Source organism: Centruroides sculpturatus, unplaced genomic scaffold (genome assembly GCF_000671375.1).
Source record: "Centruroides sculpturatus isolate CEXI.00-Female unplaced genomic scaffold, Cexi_2.0 scaffold54, whole genome shotgun sequence".
Taxonomy (NCBI): Eukaryota; Metazoa; Arthropoda; class Arachnida; order Scorpiones; family Buthidae; genus Centruroides; species Centruroides sculpturatus.
This window is the reverse complement of record NW_019384340.1, coordinates 859,830-877,811: the sequence shown is the minus strand read 5'-3', so window position 1 is coordinate 877,811 and position 17,982 is coordinate 859,830.

Below are 17,982 nucleotides of genomic sequence, written 5' to 3'. Positions count from 1 at the left end.
TAAAGTTCTAAATCAATACAACTGATATATTTTCAGCTAAAATAACAGATTCTTTTGCAGGTGGAAAAAGCATTATTTCAAATAACCTCTTGATTCTGTTTGGTTATTTTGTTAAGTACCATTATTTGGATAGCCCTGATCACGGTGTTGCTATAGAAACAAATAAGAAGATCCCCCATTAAGTTTTCTTATATACTATAATTATTGTTTATACATTCTTCTTATTTATACCTGCATCGAATTTTAAAGCTATTTTCTTATCAAAATTTAATATTTTTCTTAATTTCCTAGCAAATGATGTATTACATATTCATTAATCATACCGAAAAACAATCAGTTCTTGGATGCTTTTTTTTTAATACCTCTTACAATTATTAATTATAAATTTTCTTTGATATATATTAAAGTTTTATAGAATTAGAGATAAATAAATCATTTTTTAATATCTCTTCCTTCTATTATATGTTTTTAGCATTGGAATTTATTCAAAGCGAAAATATTTATGTAAATATAATCTCAGCCAATATAAATGTCACCCCTTTTTTCAAATAATTTTATAATCAGAGAGAACAGAAGTAATCAAATAATATCCTTTATTGTATTCACGAACACACAATCTTATATTAATTAATCTATATTTAGTAAATAACTGAGAAAATCAAAGATAACAAGGAAAATTTTAATACGAAACAGCACAATTTTCAGGTATAATAAATTCGAATTTGTTCTGCTAATTAATTAGCAGTAAAAATAACGATTTGCTAATTGTTGTAGATGTGAGTTACGTGTTAAAGCTAAAAGGAATTTAGCTAATTACAACTTAATCAGCGCTTCCAAAAATAACTTCCTTTACTTGCTTTTCATTTCCATCCAATTAACAGAACGGATACATGTTATTTTTAATCTATTTTTTCTTAAAGAATGGTATACAAATATGCTTTATTATATATATTGTAGGCCATTGATTCATTTTATAATTACAAATAATTATTTAACTTAGGAGTTCTTCGTCACGTTGCCCCTATTCTAAAGTCACTCTGCCACTATTATAAGACCATATAGGTTTAGTGTATACAAATATTAACTATTATAGAATGGTAATTTACTTAATTTTGATGGTAGAAATAAGTTTTATAAAAAATTGTATATGATTGTAGCGAGTAAAATCGCCATTAAATTTGACCCTACTGGAGAGTTGTTGCATTATAAGGCCGTTTATTACGGAATTTATTGTTTAGAATGTCCTAAGGCTGTTAAATTTCCAGTGGAATAATTTTGTACAGTAGTTGAATGCCCGGGAGCACGATTTTATCTGACATGGAACCCGGAATCTCAAATCTAAGATTCTTAATATAGTTACGTAACCTAATATGACATTTATTATTACAGGATTGCTATATATTTAGCAACAGATACACCACAAATTACACGCTCCATCTGATCCAGATTGGAGTGCAATAAGCTGTCCTCGACGAAAGGTAGGTATTAGTCCATTAATCAGCACGAAGTTTTGAAACAGGAAGAGGTGGATGAACGAGATCGATGAAGACCTAAGAAAAAGGACTGAAGATGTAACGGTGGTGTTTGCAGAGTGGTGGAGGCATTTAAGTCTTTGGTTCCTGACCCAACCCAGGTTCCACTATATTAAAAGCGTAAAAGAAGTAGCAAGAATTGCATTATTTGAAGATTGGACGGTTTCTTCAGTTTCATTACAACACATCCTTAACAAACACCCCTCACGATAACATTCACAACTGAACCATTGTCTAGTATGTTTGTCGCATCCAATTGTTTACATATCACGCTTCGTTATCGTGTACGAAACCGTCACATAACACCAACACCGCTTCCCAAAATCCAGCCTGTAGGTTCTCGTCCTGGGAAGTGAAAACGTCACTCGATGTTTTCGAGTGTCGGCTAAAGGGGCTGTGGTACATCTAGTACTATTATAAATGAAATAATTACGTTGTTCAGAGAATTATATTATAATTATATACTTAAACATATAATACTCCTTCTACGCAGTAAATGTAATTCGACAGATTACACTAAAATTAGAGTTACAATTAAATGCTTACAATAAAAATATTATTACGTATTATAGTTTACAACTGAGTCATCCCCGTAAAATATTTTCAATGAATATTTTATATTTCAACTTCCGTATTAAAAGTGCATTATAACTTATTCAATGCAATATTACTTTTACTTACATTTCTATTAAAATTTTAAATAAGAAGGCATAAAAAATTTTGCTAAATATTTAAGAAAAATTAAACATTTATTAAAATATTCAAATGACCAATTTATTTTAAAAGTTTTTAAATTAGATTTTAAAGTTCTAAATCAATACAACTGATATATTTTCAGCTAAAATAACAGATTCTTTTGCAGGTGGAAAAAGCATTATTTCAAATAACCTCTTGATTCTGTTTGGTTATTTTGTTAAGTACCATTATTTGGATAGCCCTGATCACGGTGTTGCTATAGAAACAAATAAGAAGATCCCCCATTAAGTTTTCTTATATACTATAATTATTGTTTATACATTCTTCTTATTTATACCTGCATCGAATTTTAAAGCTATTTTCTTATCAAAATTTAATATTTTTCTTAATTTCCTAGCAAATGATGTATTACATATTCATTAATCATACCGAAAAACAATCAGTTCTTGGATGCTTTTTTTTAATACCTCTTACAATTATTAATTATAAATTTTCTTTGATATATATTAAAGTTTTATAGAATTAGAGATAAATAAATCATTTTTTAATATCTCTTCCTTCTATTATATGTTTTTAGCATTGGAATTTATTCAAAGCGAAAATATTTATGTAAATATAATCTCAGCCAATATAAATGTCACCCCTTTTTTCAAATAATTTTATAATCAGAGAGAACAGAAGTAATCAAATAATATCCTTTATTGTATTCACGAACACACAATCTTATATTAATTAATCTATATTTAGTAAATAACTGAGAAAATCAAAGATAACAAGGAAAATTTTAATACGAAACAGCACAATTTTCAGGTATAATAAATTCGAATTTGTTCTGCTAATTAATTAGCAGTAAAAATAACGATTTGCTAATTGTTGTAGATGTGAGTTACGTGTTAAAGCTAAAAGGAATTTAGCTAATTACAACTTAATCAGCGCTTCCAAAAATAACTTCCTTTACTTGCTTTTCATTTCCATCCAATTAACAGAACGGATACATGTTATTTTTAATCTATTTTTTCTTAAAGAATGGTATACAAATATGCTTTATTATATATATTGTAGGCCATTGATTCATTTTATAATTACAAATAATTATTTATAATATTTTTCCAATAATGATTGCAGAAATAATGTATAAATAATTATACATAAGTATATAATGTATATCATTTTCATCCGTGATTTTTTACATAAAATTATATTATTCAGAAACTAGTATAATATAGTTTGATAAATTACAAACATAATAAATATTTAAATATAGACATATACCAAAAATTATTAATAATGTCATGACAATAAAATCTCATTTTCAAAATGATGATAAATCCTGCTTCTAACAATCATTTATCAGAAGATTTTAGTGAGATAATTCAATATAATATTCCTTTATTTAGTTTATATATAAAGTAAAACCTATTCAAAATGGAAAAAAGTGTATTCCCTACCGTACAAGTCCGGTTTATACAGGTTTTTAATGTAATTTTACTTTAAATTTTTAATCCATCGTCGAATGAAAACATTAAGATAGTGCTTTAATAGATAAATTTATTTACAAGACCATTAATTTTTTCGCTTTTTAACTAAAAGATTTGTATACAAATTTGATAAATTGAACTAACAATTTTGTATATTTTATTTAAAAAAAACCGAATCATTAAATAATATAAAGAAAAGCTTTTTTAAATACATTATCTTTTTTCGTTTCGTAGCATTAATTAAGTTACCATACAAACATCATTTTTTAACAGTGTTTTCATTCTAATAACTTAGAAATTCTGTCAGATTTTTATAAATAATTGGAAGAAATTTATCATTTTAGATTCAAAAATATACTTGTCATATTTTTTTACATTATAAAAATATTATCTTTTTCTTTAATATTGAAGTTTAATTTATGAAGTGAAATAACCGTTTATTTCGGAATTTATAGTTTAGAATGTCGCAGGGCTGTTAGATTTCCAGAGAAATAATTTCGTACAGTAGTTGAGTGCCCGGGAGGACGCTTTCTTCTGACGTGTAACCCGGGTACTCAAATCTAAGGATATTGTTACGTAACTGATATGACATTTATTATTACAGGATTGCTAGATATTTAGCAACCGATGTATCACAAATTACACGCTACATCTTACCCAGATTGGAGTGCAATAAACTGTCCTCGGCTCCAGGTAAGTAGTAATCCATCAATCAGCACGAAACTTTGTCACAATAAAAAAAGGAATGGACAAGTCGATGGAAACCTAAGAAAAAGGACTGACGATGTAACGGTGGTGTTTACAGAGTAGTGAAAAGATAGAAAGACATTGACGTCTTTCGTTCATGATCCAACCCAGACTTCACTGTATTAAAAGCATAAAAGAAGTAGCACGAATTGCATTATTTGAAGATTGGACGGTTTCGTGAGTTTCATTACAACAACCTCCTTATAAACACCCCTCACGATAACGTTCACAATTGAACCATCATCTAGTCTGTTCGTCGCATCCAATCATTTACATGTCACGTTTCGTTATAGTAAACGACACCGTCACATAACAAAAACACCGCTTCCCAAAATCCAACGTCTAGGTCCTCGTCCTGGGAAGTGGAAACGTCACTCGATGTTTTCGAGTGGCGGCCAAGGGGGGTCTGGTATACTGGATATACACACTATAGTTCTCTTAAAAATACAGTACAGTACATATATTATAATATAGGTGATATACTAGTAACAAAAATATTCACATAAATACATAAATTTAATTGTAATAATAACTAAATGTCAATAAAAATTAATAAAGAGTATTACGTAGCAAATAGTACATATTAATTACGAATATAAAATAAATTTGAAGACATTATGTGTTATATATATGAAAACTGACAACTTACAAAGTTACCAAACGATTTGTGATGATAAATTGTAATATATAAATACTGTAATGTGTTAAATTTTGATTACATTTTTATAAATATTTTAATCTATTGACTATAATAGTGTGTCAAGAACAAAAATATAAGAAATTATTAAAATATATTAAAAAATAAGAGAATTATCGTAATTTTACTGTCGAACGTGTAAAACATCAGAACCTAGGTGTTGGCACAGCCAGTGACCATATCTCGAACAATACAACCTATGTGTCGGAATGAAAAGGGTTTAACTCGGCGTTTTTCCTTATATTTAAGAAACAAATTAATAAATAGTGGTATAAAAAGTCCAGATTAATAGCAGAAAAATACGTAGCTATAAAAGAATAAAATCCTGAAAAGTAAAATGTACTGGAAGCTATATAAATAAAAGTTTTAAATTTACTGGTTATAGCTGTATATTCTTTTGTGAATGGTTGTCTCTTTAATCTGTATAAATTTTTCTCAACTTAATATCTATATTTCTTCGTAGGGCCAAGAAGAGATTAACTTTCGGGTGTTGCAAATTAAAATTCCTGGTGAATTTTTGAGGCTTGTTGACAAATTTAGATCAGATTTAAGTGAATAACGTACATTTCTATCATTAAATGTTTGGATTATTTGAACGTTTTTTTCTGGTCGTATTTTTCGATTGCATTGATGATTATGCCAATGAACGTTTTTGTCTGGATGAATTTGTTTGTTGCGCTTTCTTTCAAAATTAATGCAGTTTGTTGCGCTTTCTTTCAAAATTAATAAAGCTCCCGACTTGCATAACATTAATGCTGAGATAAGTAAATCTTTACCGAACAATTTTTTAAATGATTTAACGTCTTTATTCAATAGTTTAAAAACCAATTGTTTTTTCCCTTCATCCTGAAAGGATATTTGCTTAACAATGATGTATAAGAGGGATATTCATTCAGATCCTTTAAATTGTCATCTAGTGTCATTAATAAGCGTATTTATAAAATATTTTCTTTTGTTTGAATTTTGACTTGAGCGTTTTTATGTTATTTCTTTCAACAAGAGTGCTTTCATAGAAAATAGAGGAGTGAGATATAACAAATTTCTTTTCCTCGGAATTCTTCAACTAGTTTTGGCTAAAGCACGCTAAACTCTACGTTGAATTTATTTATTAATGACGGTATTTTATGGTGGAAGCTTTCTCAGACAAGTGTCTCTTGTTCCTTTATCAATTCTTAAGATAATTGTTTTTGGTATCGTTTATCAAATTGATGTTAATCACTTTATTTTACAATCGGTAATCATCAATCAATATATATTATAAAGGTAAGTGTACAATGCGCGTGCCTCTAAAACTCAAAAACGAGTCCCGGTACGATCAAGGGAGTTATATGGTGTGGTAGCCCTCTATCCCCCATCCATGAAAAAGATTGCCGTTTTTACCGAAGGGCGTGCTGTTGAAGATATAAGGGCTGAAAGTTTCGCCCTCTAGAAATTTATAGAACAGTCCAGAACATTCGAGAATATTCCAGAGCATTCCACAACATCCCAGATCATTGTGGAACATTCCAGAACACTCTGGAATGTTCTGGAACATTATGAACCATTCGAAGCCTTTTTTGTGTGGGTGGGACTACCCATTGGTGTGGGTATATAAAGCAAGATCCGTCGTGTGTTCGAACGTCGGTTTCTTATCCAGTGACGAAGGGAAGAACCGAAAAAGTAGTGCAGCGAGTGAATAAAAACAAACAGTGAAGTGTGAGTAGTCAAAGCGATACAGTGACTGAATATAAATCGAAAATAAAGTGTGAAAACTGTGTAAAGTGTACTTAGTGTATTTGTTAATAAAAAGTTGATTTGATTTATATTTTATACAATTCCCAAACTTAAAAGAGGAGGAACTCTTGCCAGTTCTGAATTTTCTTTTGAATATTAAAGTTGATATCGCCAATAATATTATTTTTAGTTGCCAAAATTGTTATTTGAAATAGCCACTCCGGATTGGTATAGTTGTGAACAATGTTTGGATAAATTTGGTCGACGAGTTCGTTTTCAGTAGTGGCTATGTTGCAAAAATCACTATTGAGTTCAATGAGGCCGGTCGTCTGGTCAGTGGGATATGTGCCTTCGCCTATTTGTAAAAGTTTTTCAGAAAAATATTGTTTATAAACAAGTATTGTAAATAGTTAGAATATGTTTTCAATAAATTTTTTTACCTCTTATATTTTAAAGTTTATCTTTTTATTCCAACTACCACACAATCTCGTATCAACTCCCTGAACGAAGCCGAGTACCCCAGCTAGTTGATAATAAACGTCTCTGTCAAGTGCTACGGGTATATCTGTCACCATTGATAGGATAAACCTGTTTGTTGTTTGCTGACGATATTGTAGAATTCTCGTATTTTCCTATTGATCTTTAGCGGAAGCTTAATTTTACACAGGATTATTCTAGGAATAATAGATTACATATTAATGAGGTTAAATCTACGGTAAATTATTTTTCAGAGGGGCAGGCAAAAAAAATTCGATAAATTTTATTTATCTAATTCTGAGTTGGAGCTTGTGTTGTCTTTTAAATATTCGGGAATTGATTTTATTTTACAACTCACGTTTCCCTTCGTCCAGAAATTCCATATCGCACGTTGCCATGTGTTGCCACGTGTGCTTTGTACTTTCTATGGGAAACATAGCTATTTAAGTGTCAGAAAATTCGAAAAATTCACGTGATCAATCCGTTGGCGAAATTGAATCCTCGATCAACAACCGGTATTCCACCACTGATGAACGATGAATAAGTATTAATTACCCAAATTAATAAGGATTAATTATAACATTTTAATAATATCCGACCGAACGTAATGATTAAAAAACATTTACCTGATTAGTAACAATTTAAATTACGTGGCAATAACAACTTATATTTATTTTGAAACACCCTTTACACATAATTTAATATAAATAAGATAATCATAATTATAATATAATATATATTAATTTGCACAACAGAGCGTACGGGTGGTCGGGGGTGAGACTCAATATATTCTTCACAGACGTAAGAATGTATTTAATTCCAAAGAATTTAAATCAATTATGTCATTATGAATATTTATTGTTCAATTGTTTTAAATCTTGTACATATTTTCTTTTACTTTTTGTAAATTTATACTTTTTCGCTATGAAAATTTAGATTAAATCGAATTCTGCCTATTGTATCTTGAAATAGTATAAAGGCAAAAATTAATGGGATAAAGAAGTTAAAACTACGTGATACTTTGACTCTTACGCCTACTACATAATGATTAGTTTGATTAACTCCTACTATACACCTACAGTTGGTAGTAAAACTTCGTAAATGACAAGAAATCTTAAGCCAAATATAAAAAGTATTTAACAAGATAAGATGAGAGTTAAGGATAATATTTCTACTTATTTCTATAATAAACCCGCATGCTTTGATGTTATTAATTTATAATATAAATACCTCTTATAAATTATGAACTTATATATTTTATAACAACATTTCTAGATAATTCTCTACGACAGAATGAATACAACAAGATTCATTTTTAATAACTTAAAGCTGTTGTCGACTTTTTAAACATTTTATACTGCAATTTATTAAAAAGATTTACTTAGGATCATAATATTTTATACTTAATTTAAATTAATATATTAACAAATTACTATCATACGATTTATAACTGTTTTCTAGGAGATAGGCGAATTATAATGGCATAGAAAGACTTACGGCTTTTCTATGCCCTCACTTTATTTATCTTTATGTTTATTTACTCCCGATACCGCCAGAGCATAATCGGGTTAAATACAGAGATATATCAAAGCACAGGTAAATACATACGTAATAACAGAGAGATAACGTACCAACAGTATGACAATAGAGAAGAAGTATGAACAGATGGTGAGATGACTGATACAAATCAACCGATATGATACATAACTTGAGAGTAGAATAACATGTACAGTAGTATAAAATAAACAACACTAATAGTAATAATAAACATTACACAGATATATGTTGCAGCAGAACGAATGATGATATGTACAATAATGTGCAGGGAGCAAATGAAAATAGTGCCCTATGACAGACTTGACCAACTTAATGAATGACGAAGCGTATGTGATACTTATGAATCAATTTTTTGAATGGTTTGTAAATGTCACTATCCTTAAGAAGGACATGAAGTTTGCAAGGCCAATACCCCTGTGGCTAAGAGCAAAGACAAGCTCGTGCCTAGCATTCTCGGTCATTGGACACATGTATATACAGTGCTCAATCCTATCACGGCAATTACACATGGTGCAGATGTCCGTTGCAGATTTGCCAAACCTCTGCAAGTAGGCCCCGAATCTCCCATGCCCAGTGAAGAATTGGATGGTTTCAAAGTCCGGACTAACCCAGTGGTGAAAAAGGTAGTCATAAATAGATGGAAAAAAATCCTAGAGATGGGATAGCTACAATGGTAAGACCATTGTAGCTATCCCATCTCTGCTGCCAGAGATCCAAGCCGTAGTTCCAATGTTGGAGCTTAAGAAAAGAGGCAGGTAGCACAGAATACTTGAAAGGGCAAAAGGTACTGATTGTTGCAGCCTCCCTGGCAAGTAATGAGGGTGTCTGCTCGTTCATTACCTAGGACACCCTGATGACCTCTCGCTCATTCGAGGAAATAGGAGTTCTGAGCACAAGGTATATGGTTTAGAATCTTCCTAACCAGAGGGTGAAGATTGTTGGGATTCCTAAGAGGGTGAAGATTGTTGGGATTCCAATTTGCTCTGATAGTGCTGAAGAGCTCAGATCAGAGCAAATTGTAACTTTACTTCCAGTAAGATTGGCTTCACACCATTGAACAGCCATGTAAATGACATAGAGTTCTGTGCTATTTACTATCATAACACTCTGCTTCCATATAAGTTATATATAATATAGTTTCAATAGAGAATGCGATATATGGCTCCTGTTATACAAGGTTAGCCAGCTCGAATATCTAATTCTTATTCTATACCATGTCAGTATTCGTAACAAACAAAGCGAATTAACTATAATCATATCTTCCACAACATTTCATTATAATGAATAATTGCCTTTTACTTGTTATTTACCAGTGTTAGCACGTTACTGAATAACGTTAGCTAAGAAATAATTAGTATAAGTCAAACCTGTGAACAACGGCCGCTACGATAACGTAAAAAGTAATCGTTATTTAGAGGTCCGATTATGATTTGAAGCGTATAAACATTCATATTAATAATAAATTCAGTCAATAATAAGTTATTTCAATCATTTATTATTTCATTTAAAGCATTAATAATATCAAATTTCTCCCCTTCACTTATAATTAATGGTTAAGGGATTATAAATACATTAAAATTAACGATGAGAAACTTTCACGAAATTTACTTAAAAGCTATCATTTCTTTGTGTTTTATATCTGAAATCAAATAAAGTTTAATAAATTATAAATTCCGGATTATTTTCTTACAAATATTATAAATGATAACCTATCGTAATCAAAATTATATCCAATTGATGTTATGAATTGCAATTACGTTGTCAATAGTGGTGCTTCCATAAATTTAACGTTCGCCATTACTAATTATCCAGTTTCTATTAGGAAATTATGAACGACATATATATGTTAAGCATGAAATTGCATTAGTTGTAAATCATGATAAATTACTTAAATTATAATATTCGTTATAATCGAAATCATCTCAATTCCTGTGTCTATAGATAAATTTAGTTTAATGATAAAATCATAACTTTAATTAAAATGTTAACTTTTATTTAATTTCTAAATATAATAATAGAGTCATATCGATCGTCTATCTAATTCCATACTAAAAAATACAAATTGGTCCCTATTTAGGTGTTACAAACGTGAAGAAAATCCAAAAATCTTGTGATAGACGAGGCGCAAACCATCACCAATGGTGGGTCTATCTATTAAGTAAAACATCTTATTCCATTAAATATAATGTATAGTAAAACCTTACTTTGTAAACCAAAAGAAATAATACCGAGTAGTCTCCTAAAAGGGCATAAGTAAAATTAAGTAAAATAATATTTTAATTATAAATAAATTCGTATACGAACGAATTAATTGATAAATCACAATTAACAACAGACACTGCGTTAATTACTTTAATAATTAAAATCGTTCAGTCGAATAAATCAAATTTATATCACACGTATACAAATTCTAGTACAAAAATCAATTATGCAAATATTCATTTATTTCTCGAGTAATTAAATTTAAGATAATTTCTATTAAAAATGAAATTATCAGCTTTGAAAAATTAAAAAATAAATTAGTTGTAATTTACAATAATAATATTCGATGTACAGTTCTTAATTCGTTTTAACTAAAAAGAAAGGTGATCACAAGCGTAGATGAATTTAACGTCCGTTTCAAATATGTCCAGTCTGAAAGGTGGGAACCTTTCACTCCACTATCCCCCGACAAAGCTATTCCTTCCTCTTAGTGACCCCTCAGTTCTCCGAATTCTTGACGTAGATGTGGAGTTAATGGGGAGGGTTGCTAACGAGTAACAGATTTTAAACTCCTCACTCATTCTTACCCCTTCACTGTGTTTCTGAAGTTCCGCAAAATCAAACTGTATCGAAGGGTATTTTCGATTGTGCTAACAGGTCTTTTATTTTGGTCCTTAACCACTGATATTTGTCACGAGATAACCGGTAGGGTTTATATTTAAACACCTTCGTATCTGTTATATTGAAATCGACAGTGAACTTAGGGGTTCCGGTATAATCGGGTTGATCGATGCCCGGAAAATGCCGCAAAACGTGTTCTTTTTGTAATATAATTCTGTCTGTTTTAACTAATAAAACTTCCTGCTTCCCAAAATTATTATCCCTTCTTTCGATTTTCTTCAGTGCCGATTTTTTGGTAGGTACCAATTTTATCAATCCGACGCGTAAGTCTTCTTTATCATTTAAATTGTGTTGTAGAAGAATAGCTTGCGTATCTTCCGATAGACCACGCATTACTATGGATATAAATACAGTTGTGTACTGAAATCCTGCAAACTGCTCCAATTTGTAATATTACAAATGTTAAGAATACAATAATTTAACTAAAAAGAAACGAGGCAGACACGTTTGAGAGAGAGAGAGAGAGGCAACACCAGACAGATCAACCCAGGGATAGAAATCTACAATTCATTTTTATAGGTGTAATCATATTTGAAGAGGGTTATACGAATACGCTCATCTGTGTTCAAGTTCATCAATTTAAATGAAGGCTCGTTTACATAACCACGATACAGATAACATTTGTATATATATATATATATAAATGTTGAACCAAAAAAAGTATCAAATTCATTCTTCTTTTACTGATTGTTCGTTGTTCCTGGAACCGCATTGTGTCACCTATTTTCCAAATTGTTTCTATAATTAATGTTAGTCTTTATCAAGTTATCCTTGTTATTTGACAAGACAAGATAAAGACTAATATTAATTATTATAGAAATAACTTATCTTACTTTCAGTCCCAAGAACAACACTATAATGAAATTGATCTTCCTGTTCTAGTCCAGTTTTCCCTTAAAAATGTTAGTTTTAAAAAGTAAGCAGCTTAAAATGTCCGTTTTGTTCGTTTCTCTGTTTTAAAAATGCATTTAAAATGTTCTAAGAATTATATTTTCATATCTTTTAAGCGAAATTTTTATGTGTCCAGCGGAGAAATAATCATTAAAAAGTACGTAAAATCTTAGTGTCATTTCTAGAATTAAAATGTGATTGGTCTGCAATTTTCAAAATTTGTATACATATAAAATTCCCATTGACGTTCGTTTGTCTGTCCTTTCTTAATTTCGACAATGAAGCCAGATAGATGAAAGCAAAGACCAGACATGGAAAGATTGAGGTAGGAAGGCCGGATTAACTACACAAGAACTTCCAATTTAAACTGATATTCACGTTATTTTAATTCAATTTTCTCCTGAACTGAGCTATATAGATGACCAGCATAATTGTCTTGTTAACATGATGTACAGGAGCAAGACATTACTAAAGTTGAGAGCATTGTGATAAATATTTAATAATTGTTAATTTTCTAGTAGTTAATTAAAATAAATCAAATGCTCTTTATATGTGTATAAGTCTTATTTGAAACATTTTCTACTTAAAGTGAAAATGTTCTATCAGAAAATTAACAAAAAATTTTTAAATTATTTTAACAATGTACACATTTAATTCCATTAGTCTTTAAACACATGTTGCCATGCTGGATCCATATAATTTTGTAACGAATAATTATTTATTGTGACATCATCGCAGTGCCGGGCTGCAATTTTTCGTCACATCGTTCTCAATTTTAGTACTGTTTTACTCCTGTACATCATACTTTTCCTGTTAGTAATAAGGAAAGACAATAAGAGAGATAGACGGATTCTAGTGGAAATCTATGTCTACAATTTTTGAAAATTGCAGCCCAATAAAGCAATCTTTTCAGATTGAATTCTAGCAAAGCTAAAATCTTAAACCATTGATGAAAAATAACCACAGCTAAACCGAAAACCAATGGCGATCTACCCAAATTCAGATCTCAAAACAAGTCCACCCACTGAACGATTAAAATCTAATCGATCTGAATACATCTTAGTCGTTCTCAATGGAGTCTTCTCCAATCCATCAACAAATGATGGACTCCAAACAGGAAACATAAAACCCAGGTTTGATCATATCAAGAAATCAAACAGACGAAAATATCTACTTATAAAAGCCATTGATCCCACTATTTGTATATCTGTCAAAGAATGTCTAGAACGCAAATATTTAAAAGACGACACAACCTCCAACTCAGAATTAGGTAAATAAAATTTATCGACTTTTTCCGGCCCGTTTCCTCTCCGAAAAATCATTACCATAGATTTAACCTCATTAATGTGTAAACTATTAATCCTACAATAATCCTGTGTAAAATTAAGCTTCCGCTAAAGATCAATAGGAAAATATGAGAATTCTACAATATCGTCAGCAAACAACAAACAGGTTTATCCTATCAATGGTGACGGATATACTCCTAGTTCTTGAGGGAGACAGTTATCATCAATTACCGATTGTAAAACAAACTGATTAATTTCAATTTGATAAGCGAACTAAAAAGCAATTGTCTTTAAAAATTGATAAATGAACAAAAGACATTTGTCTGAGAAAGCTTCCACCATAAAATACCGTCATTAATAAATAAATTCAACGTAGAGTTTAGTGTGCTTTAGCCAAAACTAGTTGAAGAATTCCGGGGAAAAGAAATTTGTTATATTTCACTCCTCTATTTTCTACGAAAGCACTCTTGTTGAAAGAAATAACATAAAATCGATCAAGTCAAAATTCAAACGAAAGAAAATATTTTATAAATACGCTTATTAATGATACAATTTAAAGGATCTGAATGAATATCCCTCTTATACATCATTGTTAAGCAAATACCCTTTCAGGATGAAGGGAAAAAATAATTGGTTTTAAAACTATTGAATAAAGACGTTAAATCATTTTAAAAATTGTTCGGTAAAGATTTACTCATCTCAGCTTTAATGTTATGCAAGTCGGGAACCTTATCAATTTTGAAAGAAAGCGCAACAAACTGCAATTCATCCAGACAAAAACGTTCATTGGCATAATCATCAATGCAATCGAAAAATACGACCGGAAGTAGTCCAAAGAAAAAAACGTTCAAATAATCTTACCATTTACTGATAGAAATGTACGTTTTTCTCTTAAATCTAATCTAAATTTATTAAGAAGCCTCAAAAATTCACCAGGAATTTTAATTTGCAACACCCGAAAGTTAATCTTAAGACTAAAACATACTCTTCTTGGCCCTATGAAGAAACTTAACATTTGTGTTCATATAGCTTCCAGTACATTTTACTTTTTAGGATTTTATCATTTTATAGCTACGTATTTTTCTGCTATTAATTCGGAATTTTTATACCATAGTTTCTTAATTTGTTTCTTAAACAAAAGGAAAAACACCGAGTTAAACCCTTTTCATTCCGACACATAGATTGTATTGTTTCGGATATGGTCACTGGCTGTGCCAACACCTAGGTTCTGATGTTTTGCACGTTCGACAGTAAAATTACGATAATTCTCTTATTTTTAAATATATTTTGATAATTTTTTTTATATTTTTGTTCCAAACACTTTAAACTATTGACTATAGTGAATAGTCAATAGATTAAAATATTTATAAAAAATATAATCAAAATTTTTATTTAACATATTATTTATATATTACAATTTATCATCACAAATCGTCTGGTAACTTTGTAAGTTGTCAGTTTTCACATATATAACACATAATGTCTTGAAATTTATTTTATATCCATAATTAATGCGTACTAATATTTGCTATGTAATGCTGTTTATTAATTTTTATTGACATTCAGTTACTATTACAATTAAATTTATATATTTATGTAAATCATTTTGTTACTAGTATATCATCTATATTATAATATGTGTATTTTTAAAAGAACTGTAGTGTGTATATCCAGTATACCAGAGCCCCCTTGGCCGCCACTTGAAAGCATCGATGTTTTCACTTCCCAGGACGAGGACCTAGAGATTGAATTTTGGGAAGCGGTGTTGGTGTTATGTGACGGTGTCGTTTACTGTAACGAAACGTGACATGTAAATGATTGGATGCGACGAACAGACTAGATAATGGTTCAATTGTGAGGGCTGTTTGTAAGGAAGGGTTGTAATGAAACTCACGAAACCGTCCAATCTTTAAATAATGAAATTTCTGCTACTTCTTCTACTTCTTCTTCGCTCTTATTGGATCCTGGGTTGGATCAAGGACCAATGACATCGATGACTTTCTATCTTTCCACTACTCCTCTGCAAACACCATTGTTACATCGACAGTTCTTTGCCTTATGTCTTCATCGATCTTGTTCATCCTCCTCATTCTGGCTCTAAAATCCATGATGATTGATGGATTAATACTTTCCTGGCGTCGAGGACAGGTTATTGCACTCCGAACTGGGTTAGATGTAGCGTGTAGTTTGTGGTATATCGGTTGCTAAATATCTAGCAATCCTGTAATAATAAATGCCATATCAGTTACGTAACAATATCCTTATATTTGAGTACCCGGGTTACACGTCAGAAGAAAACGTGCTTCCGGGCACTCAACTACTGTACGAAATTATTTCACTGAAAATCTAACAGCCCTGCGACATTCTAAACTGTAAATTCCGAAATAAACGGCCTTACAATGCAACAATTATCGTAATTGTTTTTGTAATAATAGTATTAAAACAATTATCGAAATAATTATTAATTTTTCAGTAAATTATATGATTATTAATTTTGTTTTTCGTTTAAAAATTACTGTATTTGAATAATTCAATATTAGTTTGTCTTCATACAGTTTGAAGTACCTGACAGTGGCTTACATAACATAATGTTTCGTGTGGTAAGCCAGATGAACGTTATGAAAGGAGAGACATTTTTCCGAAAAGAAAGACTGCTGATGTGGTTGAATATAAGGAGGGAATTAATAATATTGATTAACGAAAATAAAGCATAAGTGTGCTTAAAAGCACTTTTATACTTGTATTATTTCAAACTTCAGAAATAAACTTTTATGAAATTCACATGATAATGATATTTTTATTGTACTGGACCTAATTTTATTTATATTATTAGCTGCAAGTACCCGCTTCGCTGGGTTTTTATTTGTTCGTGCATTTATATATAATATAGTTCTTCTTATATATAAAAGACTGTTTCTCTTCCTCCACGTAATCTTTCTCTGATTCGATGTGTTTCCCTATAATATTCAAGTTGCTCTTCTGTCTGATTATTTCTGTTTATCGTATCAATGTTAGACGTACTTCTCTTTCTTCCGTGGTTTCATTTCTCCGCGTTATCTTTTGCCTTTGAGATATGATTCGAGACCGCAAAAATTCTTTCTTACGCTTCGGCATTGTTTTTTATATTTTTACTTTTCACACTTTACTATTCACTTTCTACTTTTTTCTGTTATTCGTACACTTTTACTTATAAAAAATCAACTGACGGGTGTGCGTCACACGTCTCTAAAAGCCATCCCCAGTACTCACAGATAACGGTCCTCGACTATTCGAAAACATTTTCTACTATACGACTGTTAAGATTACATTATAGCCAATCTTACCCGTTTTCACAGAATGCAAGAATTTTGTCCCCCGTTTCCAGACTAATTAGAAAATTTTTACAACGGTCTAAAAATATGTTCAATTTCCTGCAAAAACGCAAAAAACTGCATCTGCGCCTGTAAATCTTGCACACCGCTTTCTCTTAACACTTCCTTTGTTACTCAACACTTCCATTGTTAGCACTTCCATTCTTAGCACTTCCATTCTTAACACTTCTATTGTTGACACTTCCATTGTTACACATTTTCGAAGTCAACTACTTTCAACCCCCATATCTCCCAAACCCTTATAGCTATCGAGACGCAACCACCATAGTGCACGATGGGAGACTTGGGGCTACTACCACACACAAACACCATTCATGTGCGATGTGTAGTTTTGGCTGCAGAGTCACGTATAGGCACACACACGTCCATTTATATAGGGGAGACCGGGGCAAGATCGGCATGTTAAACTTTACTTAAATTTTGTGTAATAAATACTGCTGTAAACTGAAAAAGAAGCTTTGCATATTGTCTATTGGAATGTTACCTTACTATAGAACTGGTTAAAATCAGTTTGGAAATAAAAATAATTAAAATAATTACAACTTTACAAGAAGAGAGAAATTGACGAAGTTGCCCCGGGTATAGGGGCAAGATCGGCAACTTCTCTCTTTTTGTAAAGTTGTAATTATTTTAATTATTTTTATTAAAGTTGCC